Raw genomic sequence first — 17,882 nt, forward strand, 5'->3', positions numbered from 1 at the left:
TCATGCATCATATCATCCATGTTTCTACAAAAATAAAATTATTTTGTAAACCCTAGCTATTTTTTTGCCTCATATGGTTTTAATAAAACACCCTCTTGTTTTCTCATTTAATAAAGCCCTAGAAAAACAAAAATATAAAATATATAAAACTATTTCAAATATTTTCAATTTCAAAATTAAGTTTTGTTTGTTTTGATTTTTCAAAACGTTTCAAAATCAAAGGGAAACAGAAGATTTTGAAAAACAAACAAAAAAACAGAAAAGAAAATCTATAAAACCCTGACCTGGGCCCCTCTCTCTCCCTGGCCCAGTTTCACTCCCTCTCCTTTCTTTCCCGGCCGCCCACGGCCCGCCCACTCTTTTCAGCCAGCATAGCCCATCTCTCAGCCCATACCCCTTGGCCCTTCTATTTTCGTCATTGTCGTCTTCTCCCACGGGGACGGCGTGAGCGACCCTGTGGTCCTCCTCCGCTCCAACCACCCCGCAACCACCTGCTCCCCCTCCTCTTTTAATCCACAGCATCGCGCCCCACAAACCCTAGCGTACCTCTCTCCCTTCCTCTCGCATCGCCGCCATCTCCCCTTTTCATTTTCCATTTTCGCTATGAGCACCGAGTGCACCACCGCGCAACCTCGCCATCGCCTCGTCATCTCAGACTACCCCGCACCAAGAAGAGAACACCAAGAGCTCCACCACACCACCTTCTTCATTCCAGCTCCGGTGTTGCTCCCCACGCCGCACCGCCACCTGCTGGTCAAGATCGTCTAGGCGCTTCTAACACGCGTACGCACGTTTCTGGGCGCGCGCCCTGTACCACCCGACCATGGTCACCGTCGATGAAAGCATTCGCAGCACACACACGCCATCAACTTGTTTGGCTCCTTCAGTTTCATCAGTTAACCGCGTCGCCGGCTCAGTGCCTCATCAGTGCCGTGGGCCCCTTTCGTTGGTCCTAGCAGCTAGGAACCCTCCCGGTGAGAAACCCATTGCAAATCCAGATCTGAGTCCAGTTTGCAAGGAGACCCCTGTAGACTTTTGTATCTAACCCGACGTCCCTCTTCATGTTGTATTTCCGGAAACCCCCTGCATGTTCTGACTCGACCTGCCGTCCTAGTCAGTAGCCCCGGAGTCTCACTCATCAGTCTCCGTGGCTAGCTGTTCCGGGGGGAGAAACGTCCCATGTCTTTTTCTGTTTTTCTGAAAATTGCAGAAATTGCTTGAATCTTGTAAAATTCATATCTTTCAAACCATAACTCGAAATAAAAAAAAATTCTATGTGAAAGTTGATCAGAAAAATATGAGGAACATGAATATGTCATCCATATGCTTGTTTGCATCTCGCATCATGTCGTCTGCTGATAGTCGTGCATGTTACCCTAATAAGAACCCCGGAGTATTTCGAACACTGACTATGGTTTTCCCCGCTCCGATTAAATTTGAAGTAGCTCACCCATGACATGTATTGCCATGATAATCAACATTTAAATTTTTTGGTTGAAAATCAACTACAACCCTAATTGTGTCCGTCGGAATTCCGATTCCGCTTAATCCAGATAAGGTGCATTGCATCATTGTTGCCATTTCATGCATGAATAACTTGATCATGCTGGTTCTTACTCCGTAGTTGTAAGATTTGCAAACGTTGTATGTTCCAGCATTTTCTTCTAGCTTCTTGGATAGGATGACGAAGTGGTGATGTGAGATACGACAAGTTCTTCTACAGTTTTTCACAGGCGAGCCCTCCCTCTTCACCTATTTTATATTTCTCTCTCTCTCTCTCTCTTACTGATATCCATATATATGTTCTGATTCTTTATCGAGTCACATGTCCTATTCCACTTATTACCATAATAAGCCTATATGTACCATTCGTACATATAGCCGTTGTTTGTTGTTTGAGCCTTGCGCGTCATAGCGCGTGTATAGCGTTCTGTTGTTTATCTCGATACGTTATCGGGATATGTTGCGGTTGTTACATGTTTCACTCTATGAATAATGTTAGTGACGTTAATCATGATAATTGGTGCAACTAAAATTTGATGTGGGAATAACTTAATGCAGAGGCATCGGTGGACGACACCTTTGTCAACCACTTGTGTCCCCTAGGACCCGAGTTCTTGTTATCTATTCCGAAATTGAGCGCTCTACCCATGTGTGGGGATTATTACTGGGACCCCCTCACCCATTACCTTTTCTCAAGTCTGTTGAAATGGTAGCCATAAGTTGTGTTTTATTTGCTCATATGCACGATTTACTTTCTGTTGCATTCGGCTGTTTATATTCGGTATTGTACTGCATCTTTGCGCGACGACTTATCTAGTGTCTGGTTGTTAGTCCCTGCCTAGAGGCCTACACAACCCTGGGTTCGCTTCGGAGTATGGCCAAACTTCGTTATGGGTAGCTTAGTGGCGTGGCCCCACTAGCCTTTCTTGTTGAGCTGGAAACGGTTTTGTCGTAACATTCCGCACTTGCTAAGTGGGGTTCAGCATGTGTATGGTTACATTTGGGCAACCCCTGCAGGGTGTACATCTTATCGATAAGTCGTGTCCACGGTTATGGATGACTTGAGCTGTTTAACTCGATCATAGAACAACTTACACATTTATATTGCTGCTAATAAATTGCTAATAACTTGTGTAGTAATATAGCATTACAACAACCAATATTAAATAAAACTTGTTCATCGTTGAGTGTCTTTTACATTGCTTCTTCGCTTTGTTGAAGGGGATATGTGTAAATCGACTAGGGTTATGTCTGTGTAGTATTTAGTTATTATTTTATGTGTTATCTTATCTTCTCTGATTAGACGGATGTTATAGTGTGTCTCTATTAGTTATAGTTTTTTTTGCTGTCGAGCAGAGCCATTTCTAGTCTCACTTGGTACGTGCCTTGGTACTTACCCTCGTCTTTCTTCCTTTTTTGTCTCCTCCCCTTTTGTCGGCAACCAATAGCCCAACTTCGACATGTTTGAGATGATGACGTTAGCAAGGTTACCCTTCCGGCTTGGCCTGGGCAGGGTTATGGACGTCAATGGTTATTTTTGAGACTCTTAGTTCCATTTGTATCTTGTCCGTACTCGAACGTATTTTTTCTTCTGTATGATTTGAATCTTTGTATTGTATACTTGTATTCTTGACTCGTTGGTGTCGTTGTTATTATATGTTTCTTGTGGAATCTATTGTAAACTTGTTGTATTGTAACTTCTTGTGGTAATTCCTCTTGCATCATGTGTGTGATTCGTCGCGCATATCGTGTAGGAGGGCGCCTCAGAATCGATACGTGCGAATTTTGACGAAATCGCTGGAATCCTCATGGTACCGGTTTTGGGGCGTCACATCCTTCGCCACTTCATACGACCTATTACTACCACATCAATAATCTCATCGTACTTTTTTAAAGTTGAACAGTAGTTTTTCGCACTGCATATTTTTTATAAAATTTAAAATAAATACTTCTCTACAAGATTGATGCTAGAGAGCAACACCAAAAGGCAGAATAGAAACAAAACAAAAAACATAAGCCTCTAAACTGAAGCTAAGAATAAACAAAATTATTCATCCAATCACTACGAGCAAAACATCTATCGCGTGGATCAGCTATCTGTGGCGCGCTGTAATTGTAGTGCACCACTGGTAGGACACATACTAGTGACGCATAGGTGTGGTGCGCCACTGATAATTGCTACCATTGGCGTGTTAGTAGTGCATCAAAAAACCGCCACTGATAACTGTTTTCCTAGTAGTGAATCCTTAATACTCAAACATGATTTGCGGCTTAGCTTTATGAACCAGCATAGCTAATTCATCCTTGAATTTTCTTACGGCTCATGGCAAATTAACTATGGCAGCATGTCGCAGTCCAGGATTACGCGCAAATTGAACCAAGGTGCTCGATCATCTGCCCTCCCACCACTCCACCAGCATCAGCATAAATACACAAGCGTCCATCCGTACGCACAAAGGTCAATTGGGTGTGAAATAAGAGCGCTGAGAAAGTAGGGATGCCACAAATAGAGAGGGTGGGACACGGGCATGGACGGACGTCTAGAAGAAACCGATGGACGGCCAAGCAGGACGTCGTGGCCGCTAAAGAGGCCTGGCCAGGTATACCATGATAAGATACGCTTCCCATGCACACAGTACTACTAGCCAGTACTATATGCCCCTACCGAATAAGAGATGGAGTCGTGATGGAGCGTTTCTAAAAACCTGGAAAATCATAGTTGTTATGGTTTATGTTTTGCGCAGCTCAAAGTTTGAGCTTGGCCTTGGAGTCAGCTGCTACCGAGTTAACTTGACATATGTAATCTCCCTATTGCTTTTTTTTGTGTGTGTTGGTGTCTTCCTCTAGCATCGGTTTTTCTCTCGGCTAGCTAAGAGATAAGTTACTACATAGTCAAGACCTCAACCATCTAATTGCATCATAGTTGGTGCACCTATGAGTTGTAACTTTAATTGTAACTGGGTTTTTTTTGGTCATTAGTGTGTTTGCAACTAAGAAAAATGCCTCAAAACGCTAGATTTGCTCTGTGATTTATGCTAATCATAGGTTGCAATATTAGTTGCAGCTGAGATTTGACATCATCTCACCGAGACCTAAGTTATTTCTCATTCAGCTGAAGATTAGCCATACCCTTTTAAATAACGGAATTGCTAACCTAGCGGCCAGTCAAGCCTAGAACTTACAACTCTGCATCGTTATTTGTGCATTTTATAAGTTGCAAGTGGAGCGGTAATTGAGATTTTTGAGTTCAAGGCCAGGTTGCAACTATAATTTCTTTTGTGCAAGTTTAGTCGAGTTGCAACTAAATTTTTTAAAGTAATGAATTGGGTTGCAACTAAGATGTTTTAAGTTATAACTTGGGTTGCAACTTAAATTTTAAATAGTAAGCGTGTTGTAACTAAAAAACAGTTCACATAGTAAAAAAATATCACACAATATATTCATACATGTAAAACTGCATACCCTAGCTAATGCAACCAAAAGATCAATCTGATAGAAGAGACTAGATAATATATTGATACTTCAGCAATATAATACAAACTTGTTGGATGCCATCACTTGGCCTAGAATTAAGGTTATTCTCGTTTCACTAAAGATTAGCCACACCCTTTAAATAAAAACGAACGATGGAACCGATCGTTGCATCCCATGCATGCTTCCATGCCCCGCTTTTCCTCACCCTCCAACCACTACCGATATGCAGTAGCGCATCTACTGAATTATGGTGCTGACCATTCAAAACGAAATGAGAAGCACTGGATTTCTGGATGTGATGCAGCATCCTACCGGTAGCCCGGCGTGCGCTAGCGACCCCGTCGTGTTCCCTGAACTCCGTATCACATCACCATTTCCGAACAGCACTCGACCGGGCTGAGTCGTTTTAGCGCGCATTCATGCCGCGAATGGAACACTCCACCACCTCCCGCTGTCCCGCACATACGCAGACGTGCACCGTCGTCTTGGAGAGATATTCGTGTGTATATATGGGTACGGGGCATGCATGGCCGGTACTACGAATGGGAGTTTCGTCGTCTGTGTCTTTGAGGCGTCTCCATCGAACGTCTACCTCTCATCTTGCCCGATACGACGATCGATGTACAGATTCGGTTGTTTGGACATGACACAGTCACATACCTATCCTTAGACCAGAATATCATCTGTCGTAGCGTACATCTGGAAAGACGCAGTGTCCCTACCTTTCGTCCTTAGGGCATCTCCAGCCGGGCCGAAAAATACGTCTGGTACCACCTCCAGTGGGGCGACGCAAAGTAATCGGGCTGTTCGCGGCGACGGAAACTTGATCCAAATATGCACCTTGGATGAGTCTCTACGGACGCTGTGTGGACGCGCAAAGTGTCCGCTCGCGTCTGGCGGACGTTTCGCCGGGCCCATCTGGCAGCGACCCTGCGTCGATGCGGCTTCTCAGGCGCGCCAGCGACTGGCGCCGCTACGTCGATTCGGCAGTCTACGCCACGTTAATGGCCATGCCTCGGCTGCCGAGCGGTCGCCGCTCACCTCCGCCAACGCAGTAATGGCGACGCCACACGGCAAACTAGAACACCTGCAGAACAATAAGGGTGGAAACTAGAGCGTTCTATGCAATTAAAACGGAGCGTGTCTCTCTCCAAAACAAATATGTTGGGATCCAAGCATATGCTATAGAAAAAAAACAAAAAAAACCAAAAACACAAACAAAGACGCTCCAAGAACAACACATAACATATGAAGCAATAAAAATATAGTGTCTTGAAAGATGACCTGATATTTTGTTGATAAAGAAGGGGATGCCTTGGTCATCCCCAAGCTTTGGCGCTTGTACCTCTTGGATATTTCTTGGGGTGACATGGGAATCTCCAAGCTTGAGCTTTTGTCCATACTTCATCTCATTACATCATTCTTCTCTTTCTACTTGAAAACTTCCTTCATACAAGACTTCACACAATTCTCATTACCAGCATTAGTACAATCAAAATAATAAATCCACTTGGATTCTGTTCTAACATATATCAAACATCCATTAAAACATTTAGCTACTGCAGCAATTTATATGAAAAACTCCTTCTGTCAAAAGAACTCACAAAAATAAGGGGCTTTTCCTTGATATATAACACGCAAACGGCAAGCCAACGGGTATGACCATTACCCTAAAGTTCTACACTGCCAGCCAATTCTTCGTCCATTTATCATCTTTAAACAAAGATCCTTAGCTACATATATGTCTTGCTTTATGATTTTTCAAAGCAAAAGTTTTTATTAAAGTGAGATTCCAGAAATGAATCAACCACAAACCTTGTGGTACCACCAACAAGAAATCAACCATTATTTGTTAGACCTTCTAATTAGTCCATAGTTTCGTTCACCCTGACGCGCCCAATGTTGATTTGAGTTTTCGGAACACCACTGTGTAGGGGAAATACAGAGATGGACATATATGGGTTCATAAAATTTGAAAATCGGCAAAATTCTGAATTTTCGTGTTTCAATTTTTTTCTTATGAAATAAAACAAGCATGTAGACATTCGTGAACCTTAGTCTTGCAAATTTTCATGATCAAATTCCATCATATGTGGCCTCCACAACAAACAAAAAACATACTTGCATAGCGAAAATCCCGATACTTAAAGTGATCGTCTGGTACTTTGTCTTTTCTTCCCAAGTTACATACTTTTGTATTTAATTTTTAAACCTAGCATGAACATACTGATGACCCAGAAGTATAGGGGATCGCAACAGTTTTTGAGGGAAGTAAAACTTAAATTTATTAATTCGACATAAGGGGAGGTAAAGAATACTTATAAATCTTAACAGCGGAGTTATCAATTTAGCTGCACCTGGAAAAGCTCTAGTAACATGGGTGATGTGAAAGCAACAGTAATACGAGAGCAATGGCAATAGTAACTGATGTCTACGGGTGCTTCTATTCTTGTAGACAGTGTTGGGCCTCCAAGAGCAGAGGTTTGTAGAACAGCAGCAAGTTTCCCTTAAGTGGATCACCAAGGTTTATCGAACTCAGGGAGGAAGAGGTCAAAGATATCCCTCTCAAGCAACCCTGCAACTACGATACAAGAAGTCTCTTGTGTCCCCAACACACCTAATACACTTATCAGATGTATAAGTGCACTAGTTCGGCGAAGAAATAGTGAAATACAAGTAGTATGGATGTATATGAGTGGTAATAGCAATCTGAATAAAATATGGCAGCGAGTAAACATGCAACAGAACAGTAAATAAACAGAGATTCGATGTTTGTAAACAAGGCCTAGGGATCATACTTTCACTAGTGGACACTCTCAACATTGCAATCATAATGGAATATAAATAAGCACTTCACTATGCTATTCCGAATTACTCTCTGGCAAGATAAAGAACTCTAATTCATCATGTAGGTAAACCTTAAAGATGTATTCTCAAGTACTAATGAACACCCCACGCTGTCACTTTGAGCATCCATAGGAGGTACTAACACACCACAATTTCATAGAGACATCCAACTCAAATCATAACTTAGTGAATAAGTATTCTGTGAAATATAGCCTAAGAGACCCACACGGTGCACACACTGTCACCTTTACACACGTGGGACAAGGAGTCTCCGGAGATCACATAAGTAAAATCCACTTGAATAGCATAACGACATCTAGATTACAAGCTCATCATATGGATCTCAATCATGTAAGGCAGCTCATGAGATCATTGTATTGAAGTACATGGGAGAGAGATTAACCACATAGCTACCGGTACAGCCCTTAGCCTCGAGGATGAACTACTCCCTCCTCATGGGAGACAGCAGCGTTGATGAAGATGGCGGTGGTGTTGATGGAGAAGCCTTCCGGGGGCACTTCCCCGTCCCGGCGGTGTGCCGGAACAGAGACTCCTGTCCCCCGAATCTTGGCTTCGCGATGGCGGTGGCTGCGTAACTTTTCTCGTCCCATGGCTTTTTCGTATCGAAGATTTAGGTCAGGGGGCTTCTTATAGGCGAAGAGGCGGAGTCGGAAGGGTTACGGGGGCGCCACACAATAGGGGGGCGTGGGCCCTAGCCTGGCTGCGCCGCCACCATGTGTGGGGCCACCAGGGCTCTCCTCTGGCCCCTCTCCGGTGTTCTGGAAGCTTCGTGCAATTATAAGATGCTGGGCGTTGATTTCATCCAATTCCGAGAATATTTCCTTACTAGGATTTCTGAAACCAAAAACAGCAGAAAACAGGAACTGGCACTTCGGCATCTCGTCAATAGGTTAGTTCCGAAAAATGCATAATAATGACATAAAGTGTGTATAAAACATGTGTGTATCATCATAAAAGTAGCATGGAACATAAGAAATTATAGATACGTTTGAGACGTATCAAGCATCCCCAAGCTTAGTTCCTACTCGCCCTCGAGTAGGTAAACGATAACAAAGATAATTTCTTAAGTGACATGCTATCATAATCTTGATCATACTATTGTAAAGCATATGAGATGAATGAAGTGATTCAAAGCAATGGTAAATACAATGAGTAAACAAATGAATCATATAACAAACACTTTTCATGAATAGTACTTTCAAGACAAGCATCAATAAGACTTGCATAAGAGTTACTCATAAAGCAATAGATTCAAAGTAGAAGGCATTGAAGCAACACAAAGGATGATTAAGTTTCAGCAATTGCTTTCAACTTGTAACATCCATATCTCATGGATAGTTGTCAACATAAAGCAATATAACAAGTGCAATAGGTAAACATGTAAGAATCAATGCACACAGTTGACACAAGTGTTTGCTTCTAAGATAGAAAGAATAGGTAAACTGACTCAACAATAAAGTAGAAGATAGGCCCTTCGCAGAGGGAAGCAGGGATTAAATCATGTGCTAGAGCTTTTTAAGTTTTGAAATCATATAGAGAGCATAAAAGTAAAGTTTTGAGAGGTGTTTGTTGTTGTCAACGAATGGTAGTGGGTACTCTAACTACCTTATCAACCAGACTTTCAAGAGCGGCTCCTATGAAGGACGTTATCTCTACCAGCAAGGTAGATCATCCCTCTTCTCTTTTGTTTACACATGTATTTTAGTTTCATTATTGATGACACTCCTCCCAACCTTTTGCTTACACAAGCCATGGCTAACCGAATCCTCGGGTGCCTTCCAACATTCACATACCATGAAGGAGTGTCTATTTGCAAAATTAAGTTGCTTACTGATGAATCAGAGCAAAACATGTGAAGAGAATTATTAATGAAGGTTGATTAATTGGGGGCTGGGAACCCCGTTGCCAGCTCTTTTTGCAAAAATTATTGGATAAGCGGATGAAGCCACTAGTCCATTGTGAAAGTCTGTCAGGAGTAAATGATAAGATTGAAAGATAAACACCACATACTTCCTCATGAGCTATAAAACATCAACACAAATTGAGAAGCATTTTGAAGGTTTAAAGGTAGCACATGAAGTATTTACTTGGAATGGCAGGAAATACCACATAGTAGGTAGATATGGTGGACACAAATGGCATAGGTTTTGGCTCAAGGTTTTGGATGCACGAGAAGCATTCCCTCTCAGTACAAGTGTCGTGGATGTAACCACGGCAGATGCTACAGGGGGTAGCACTTCATTGATGCGAGGGGAAGGGAACATTGCCATCTACGGGTCGAGGTGCAAGAGACGCAAGGGTTTTACCCAGGTTCAGCCCCTCCGGAGAGTAAAAGGCCTACGTCCTGCTAGATCTCTATTGCTCAGTGGAGAATTACAATGGGGGGGCTCAGTCGGCGGCTACGCCGAGAGCTTACAGGGGGAGATTGGATCTCGAGTAAGGTGTCCTCTAGGGCCTAAGCTCGGGGGTTTATATAAGCACCCCCGGCCTAGGGTTACATGGAGATAACTCCGAATCATATCAGTTGCTACTAACCCGGGATCCGCTATCCCTCTCGCAAGTAATCTTCTTGTCCAGCCGTGTGGACCTCCTCCTTGGGATCACGGCCCAGTCGCCTTAGGGCCCAGTCGCTTAGGCGACTGGCGATCCACCCAAGCCTCTATCTTCATGGCGACTGGGACTGGCGACCCACCCCCTATGGGCATATCCCCATCAGTAGTCCCCAAGCGCGGTGGTGATGAAGCGCGGATCTGGAACAAGTCTTGGAGAGGCGCGGTGATGGATCAAGATGAGTCGCCGCCGGGCTTCCAAAGATAAAGTCGCGGGTGCGGTGGCAGTCTCAGTCGCCATAACTTGATCGATCGATCGGCGTGTGACGGTCGGCTCTAGCCGATCGCCGTTTGCCAGTCGACGCGTAGTCACCATAGAGACACGTGGAGAGGCCAACGGCTAGATTTCACGTTGACCGAGGCGCACACCGTCTGCATGTTGTTGACCGTTGGGCTCGACGTGACCGCTAACGGCTAGTTTAACGGCTATTCAGCCGGTGACGGCGCAGATCTCGACCGTTGATTGCGGGGCGGCGATTCCGGGACAATTCAACGAACAGATCTCATCCTCAATCTGAGCGAGTGCGGTCGGTATAAAGGGTCGCCCCTAGGATTAGGGTTCAACACTCCTCCGCATTCATCCCCCATCTTCTCTTCATCTCATCTTCATTCCACACTCCACACGCATCCATGGCGGCGAAGGGGTGGGGCAAGTCGAAGGTCACGCGGGAGTCTCTCCTCCCGTACGTCGCCTCCGGAGTCATCCCGGAGTTCAACCGGGAGCGATGGCGGGTTCCGCCGGCGAACGAGACGGAGCCCCTCCCACGGCCTGGGGAGTTCGTGATCTTCATGAGCTTCCTCGATCGCGGGTTCGCTCTCCCCACCTCCGATTTCCTCCGGCAGTTGCTGGCCTTCTACAGCATCAAGGTTTCCGACCTCGGGCCGCACAGCGTCCAGCCGATTTCTCTGTTCGTGGCGCTGTGCGAATGCTACTGGGCTGTCCGCCCTACTTCCCGCTGTGGGTGTCCATCTTCCACGGGCGGGCGACTCGGGCCAGCAAGAACAGCGAAGCACTCATCCCGAACGGGGGATCACCTTCCAGGTGAAGTCCGGGAAAGCTTCATCGACATGGCGCTCCCCAAGAAGGCGCGATCGCTGTGGCGTCGTTTCTGGTTCTACGCCAAGGAGTACACTCCCCGGGCGAGGTATGCATTCCCCAATACAGTCCCGAGCCGAGCGTCCCGCGGCGCCTCAATGTCCGGTCATTGCCGCGCGAGCAGGAGAAGGTGGTGAAGGATATGCGCCAAGCGATCCGGGCGCTTAAAGATGACGGCCTGACGGGGGTCGACATGTACAACTGTTGGCTTGGCCGGCGGCTGATCCCCTGCGGTGCCGAGCTCACCCCATGTGGGAGTACCGGGGACGAACGACCGCACCCGGTCGACGGCGACCGAGTGGGACGAGGGCGAGTACCGGAAGGCGCTCGCTAAGATCACCACTGCCACCTTTACTTCCTTCGAGGACGGCTTGCAGCCCTACACCGAAGACACCCCAGCGCCTCAGGTAATGCTTCGCATGGCGACTTCGCACGGCTTAGCCGCGCTTCTTCCTTTCTGACTTGTTCCTTTGATTCGATTGCAGCGTTGGCGGAAGATCGCGGACCACCTCCCTCCTCTCGCCGGAAAGGAACCACCGGAGATGACCGAAGGCGAGGAGGAAGAGGTCGACGAGGAGGAGGAGCGCACCGAGTCGGACTCGGAGGCGCGGGACTTCATCGGACTCCCGCGCGGGTCGAAGAGGGGTGCCGAGTCCTCGTCCCGGGCGCGGCTGAAGAGGAGGCGACCTCCCGTCCGGAGGACAAGGCGGAGCCCTCCAAGGAAGGGGCCGAGCCGCTATCGAAGCGGCTGCGCCCCACTCTCTGGAAGGGTCCATGAGGCTTCAGCGTCCCTTGAAGGACGCGATCGATGTGGGAGCTCGGGCCGGTCCGGGCGTAAAAGCGATTCCCACGGTGAAGTAAGTATTTCTTGTCGAATTTATCCTTCCTGCGACTGGACTGAGTGTCGACTCACCTCGCCTCTCTGTAGGTCCAAGAAGAAGACCTTGGCGAAGCCGCCCGCGGCCGGGGTGGCGGCCACGAGGGCGGCCGAGGCAAAGAAGAAAGCCGCGGAGAGGAAGGCGGCGCCGTCCGACCTTGGGGGTGCGGGGTCGGCTCCGAAGAGCCCGCCGCCGGGAGTCAAGCGGAGAAGGAGAGCACTAGCCACGTCGAGCCCACCGCCAACGTTTTCCTCTACCCAGCATGGCTCGCGGGGGCATGGCGAGTGCGGCGACGGGTCCGGACGTTGCTCCGCCTTTGTGGTGGAGGAGGAGTCGACCGACATTGGATCGACCGAGGGCGTAAGGCACCCGAAGTTGAAGAGGACATCGTCGAGGAGGGCGGTCTGTCGGAGCCAGCGAAAGAGCGCCGGTCCAAGGCCGCCAGGGACCGCGCCCCGCCCTTGACACCGACACGCGGACGGGCGAGGTTCCGTCGGCGAGGCGGTGATGCGAGCGGACGGGGCGACCGAGTCGCGTCATCCGCCGCCGTCTTCATTGACCTTCACCGAGCTCCACACGGCGCTTGGCGAGGCGCATGTGGTAAGTGTCGCTGAACACGTGGCCTAGTCACCCCCAGTCCCCGAGGGTCGACTTGGTGCGAAAGGGCGAGTCGAGTCTCTATTTGCTTTTTGTTTGTTGACCTTGGCGTTTTTGTTTGGTTTCCGTAGGCGGAGATTAAGCGGCTGACCGCGCTTGTGGAGGAGGCGGCGCGAGAAGAACCGGAAGCTGATTGCCCTGGGCGATAAGTCATGCCCACTCGCCGTCCTCATTCGGTGTCACCGGCCCGGGCGTTCGTTCTCACCGTTTCCTTTTCTTGTAGCAGAGCGCGAGCAAAGGCTCTTGCCGAGGCTCGGGAAGGGTTCGTCAAGGAGTCCTTCTACCGTGAAGCCGAGTTCCGGGCGCAGCAGGCCGAAGAGGCCCGGAAAAGGGCGAAAGCGGAGGTGGCGGAATTGACGAAGGTCTGGAGCGAAGGGCCGGGAGCTGGAGGACGTCATCACCGAATACAAGGTGAAGGCTGGAGGCCGCGGCGATGCGCGGGACTGCACGTGGGGCTGCCGCGTCTCTGCGGGAGGAGGTGGCGGCCTTGAAGCAGCAGCACGCCAAAGAACTTGCTGCGGAGAAGGAGGCGTCCGAGGGCATCGTCTGGCGGTGCAGGCCGAGAAGACCAACTTCGAGGCTTTCGTCGAGGAGATGTCGCGGCAGATTCTTGGTAAGTTCTTGTTGTCGCACTTCTTGTTTTATTTGCCGGGGGTTTGAGTATCTGAACACGGCGAGTCGGCCTCGGGGTCAGTCCCCGAGCGTGGCGAGTTGGCCTCGGGGCCGGTCCCCGAGCGTGGCGAGTCGGTCTCGGGGGCCAGTCCCCGAGCGTGGCGAGTCGGCCTCGGGGCCGATCCCCGAGCGTGGCGAGTCGGCCTCGGGGGCCAGTCCCCGAGCGTGGCGAGTCGGCGTTGAAGGGGAAGTTCTCATTTTCCCTTTTCCTTGTGTTGTTGACTGCAGGTACGTGCGACTTCGTGGAGACGGCGACTCCACGGGAATGCTGTCGACCGCGACCGCGCGTATCATCGCTGCGCGGGGAGATACTTGCCGCGCTCCGGTGCACGAGCCCGCGGGAGGTGATTCCGCGGGACACGCCATCCGTCTTCAAGGCCGTGTCCAACATTCCGGCTGTTGTTGACTGGCTTCGTCGCTCTTCTGCCCGCGTTGGCATTACCATGGCTACGAGCATGGTCTTTGGCGCATTATTACGAAGGGTTCGACGTGGAGGAGGTCACCGCTGGCTTCCCCTCGGAGACTGGGGAGTTCGATGTTGCCGAAGTGCTGCGGCTGATGGATGCGGTGCGCCCCTTCGCCGACCGAGTACTGGCGACCGCGGACTTGGAGACTCATATCCCCAGCCAAGCGGCTCCTGGTGACGCGGAGAAGGAGCCGGGCCGGTGGACTACCCCGCGGAGCGCCTCTTCCATGCTGCTGCCGCCGGCTCGCTGTCTACATATCCGGTCGTGGTGTACACGCCGAAATTTCGTCACGGCGATGACGGCGTCGAGCCTGTCGTAGAGGGGGCTCCGGGTCGTCCTCGTAGTTTCTGAGTACTGTGTAAGAAGTAGCTAGATTTCCCGCGAGCGGGTGTTAGTTGTAAATAGAATGATGACTTTTGCTTAAATGTGATTCGGTGGTTGCTTTTGCATTATTTGAGACGGCGATGCATTGGAGTTGGTTCCGACTATCCATGGCCTTCGGGTCGGTCGCCTTGCGACCCCAATGAAGGCTATCGACTTGACTGTTTTCCTTTTCGAGCTGGGCGTCCCGATCGCGATACGTAGTCATTATAGTACGAATAGCAGCCTCATGGGTGGAGTAGTGGTGTGGTGTAGTTTGCGCTGTTCGGATGTAGCGCGCCACTCGTCGTGGCTCGGTGAGCCGGTCGCTAGGCGACTCCAAAGGGGATCATTGCGGGCGTATTTTCCTTGGCGAGCCGCGGGTCCGTTTTGCGGGGTCCCTAGTCGAAGTACTTAGCCGCGCAATTCGCCAACCTAAGGTAGAGGAGGGCATTGGTGTGCTTTATAACATAGCACAAGGCGGTCGCCGAGGCCCGTGGGGCTGGCCGAGCGTGCGGCCCTGCTGTGGGTTCCAGTCGCCGTTTTCACCCGATGGCGTGAGAGATGGTGGGTGACCGGGCCTGGTGTTGCGCCTCGGTCACGCCGCCATCCCGTGTTAGCCCGGCTACTTGGCCGATCGTGGACTTCTCTCTTCCGGCGGCGGCCAGGAGGTCTCTCGGTTCCTAGTCGCTTGTCGCGGCGACTAAGCCGGTATGTCCCGGGATGAGAGATGACGATATTTGGCGGGTGAAGGGGAGGTAGTCGGAGCTTGAGATCAAAAAATGGTCGGCGATTTTTATTACCCTCTGAATTTTCGGATTACATTTTTCCCTTAGGTATAGAACCGCCGGAGGAGGTTGATGTTCCAGGGGCGCTCCACCTCTTTAGTGAGCGGCTCGCCTTTGTCGTCCTTGCGGACGTCGATGAGGTAGTAGGAGTCGTTGCCGAGTACGCGGCTGACGGCGAATGGTCCTTCCCGGGCGGGGACAGCTTGTGCATCCCTTTCTTGTCCTGGATTAGCCGGAGTACCAGATCGCCGACTTGGAAGGAGCGACTCCGAACGCGGCGACCGTGGTAGCGACGGAGGTCCTGCTGGTAAATGGCGGTTACGGAGAGTGCGAGGTCTCTGGCCTCGTCGAGGAGATCGATGTCATCTTGGCGAGCTCGCTCGTTGTCTTCTTCGGCGTAATTGGCGACCCGAGGTGAGTCGTAGGCGATGTCCGTGGGCATGACGGCTTCGGCGCCATATACCAGGAAGAAAGGCGTGAAGCCGGTTGACTGTTAGGCGTTGTGCGGATGCCCCATAGTACTGAAGAGAGCTCCTCTGCCCAGCAGCCGGCTGCGCGCTCTAGGGGCACGACCGGGCGTGGTTTGAGTCCGTGCGGGATGCTCTGGTTTGCCCTTTTCGCTTGGCCGTTCGACTCGGGGTGGGCGGCGAGGCGAGATCGAGTCGGATGCCCTTTTCTTCGCAAAAGTCAGCCATCTCCCCTTTGGCGAAGTTGGTGCCGTTGTCGGTTATGATACCGTGAGGGTAGCCGTACCGATAGATGAGCTCGCGTAGGAACTTTGTGGCCGTCTTCCCGTCGCACTTCTTTATGGGCTTTGCTTCTACCCATTTGGTGAACTTGTCCACCGCTACCAGGAGGTGAGTATATCCGCCGGGGCCGTTTTGAATTTTCCCACCATGTCCATGCCCCATACGGCGAAGGGCCAGGTGAGGGGGATGGTCTTCAATGCCGATCCTGGCATGTGCGGCAGCTTGCATGCTTTTGGCACCCGGCGCATGAACGGACAAGGGCGATTGCGTCTTCGTGGGCTGTTGGCCAGTAGAAGCCGTGACGAAAGGCCTTGGCGACGATTGACCGCGCGCTGCGTGGTGGCCGCGATCCCCTGCGTGGATGTCGCGCAGAATGTTGCGCCCTTCCGCCGTGGTGACGCATCGTTGGAACACTCCCGAGACAACTGCGGTTGTATAGGTCATTGTTGATGATGGTGAAGGAATTGAATCTGCGCACGCGGGCGCGTTCTTTGGGTTCGTGCATCGGCCGTGCCTGGCTCTCGAGGTAGCTTATGTATGGCTCGGTCCAATCGGTGCTTTGTCGACGGCGAGTGCGACTAAGGCGGAGTCGGGAGCAGGTGGCTCGGCAATGTCCAGCTCGCGCGGTGCGCGCACCGAGGTGGGCGAGGATGTCCGGGACGACGCCCGGAGGAGGTTGAAGTCGCTTGGACCCGATTCTGGCTAGCGCGTCGGCTTCTTCGTTCTTGCGCTGTCAACCCACTCGACGACGTGACCGGCGAAGCTAGCGCCGGCTTGGTCGACGGCGCGTTTGTATGCGATCATGTTGGCGTCTGTGGCGTCGCAGGTGCCGGAAGTTTGGCTGGCGACTAGGTCGGAATCGCCGAGGCAGCGCAGCCGTGTTGCGCCCATCTCTTTTGCGACTCGCATGCCGTGCAGGAGCGCCTCGTACTCGGCCATGTTGTTGGTGCATGGCTCGAATCTGAGTTGCAGGACGTACTTCACTGTGTCGCCCTTTGGTGATGTGAGGACGACTCCCGCGCCTGCTCCTTCGAGGTTTTTAGAACCGTCGAAGTGCAACGTCCAATGTTTGAGGTCCGCGGGGGAGCTTGGCTGCTGGGCCTCTTCCCAGTCGGCGAGTGCTTGAGATTTGATGGCGTGGCGTGACTCGTAGGTGATGTTGTGGACGCCGAGCTCGACTGCCCACTTGGCGATCCGGCCAGTTGCGTCGCGGTTGCGGATGATGTCGGCGAGTGGTGTTGAGGCGACTACCTTGATGGGGTGCTCGTGGAAGTAAGGGGCCGATCGCCGCCGGGCCCCGAGGACGGCGTACACCAGCCACGGTAGTGTGGATACCGTTGCTTGGATTCGATTAAGGCTTCGCTGATGTAGTAGACCGGGCGTTGTACCGGTTGCTCCCTTCCTTCCTCCTTCCGTTCGACGACCATGACTGCACTTATAGCGCGGTTCGACGCGGCGACGTATAGGAGCATGGTTTCTTTTGGCAGCGGGGCCGCGAGGATAGGGGCATTCGAGAGGGCGTGCTGGAGTTCCTCTAGGGCCCGCTGCGCCTCGTCTGTCCACCGGAATGATTCCGACTTCTTGAGCAAGCGGTATAGTGGCATGGCCTTGTCTCCGAGCCGGGGTATGAAGCGGCGAGGGCGGCGACTCGACCGGCGAGTTTTTGCGCGTCGACTAGGCATGCTGGCTGCTTGGTGCGCATGACCGCCGATGTCTTCTCCGGGTTAGGTTCGATGCCTCGCTTGGAGACGACGTAGCCTA

This window comes from Lolium perenne, chromosome 1 (genome assembly GCF_019359855.2).
Source record: "Lolium perenne isolate Kyuss_39 chromosome 1, Kyuss_2.0, whole genome shotgun sequence".
In the NCBI taxonomy this organism is placed as follows: Eukaryota; Viridiplantae; Streptophyta; class Magnoliopsida; order Poales; family Poaceae; genus Lolium; species Lolium perenne.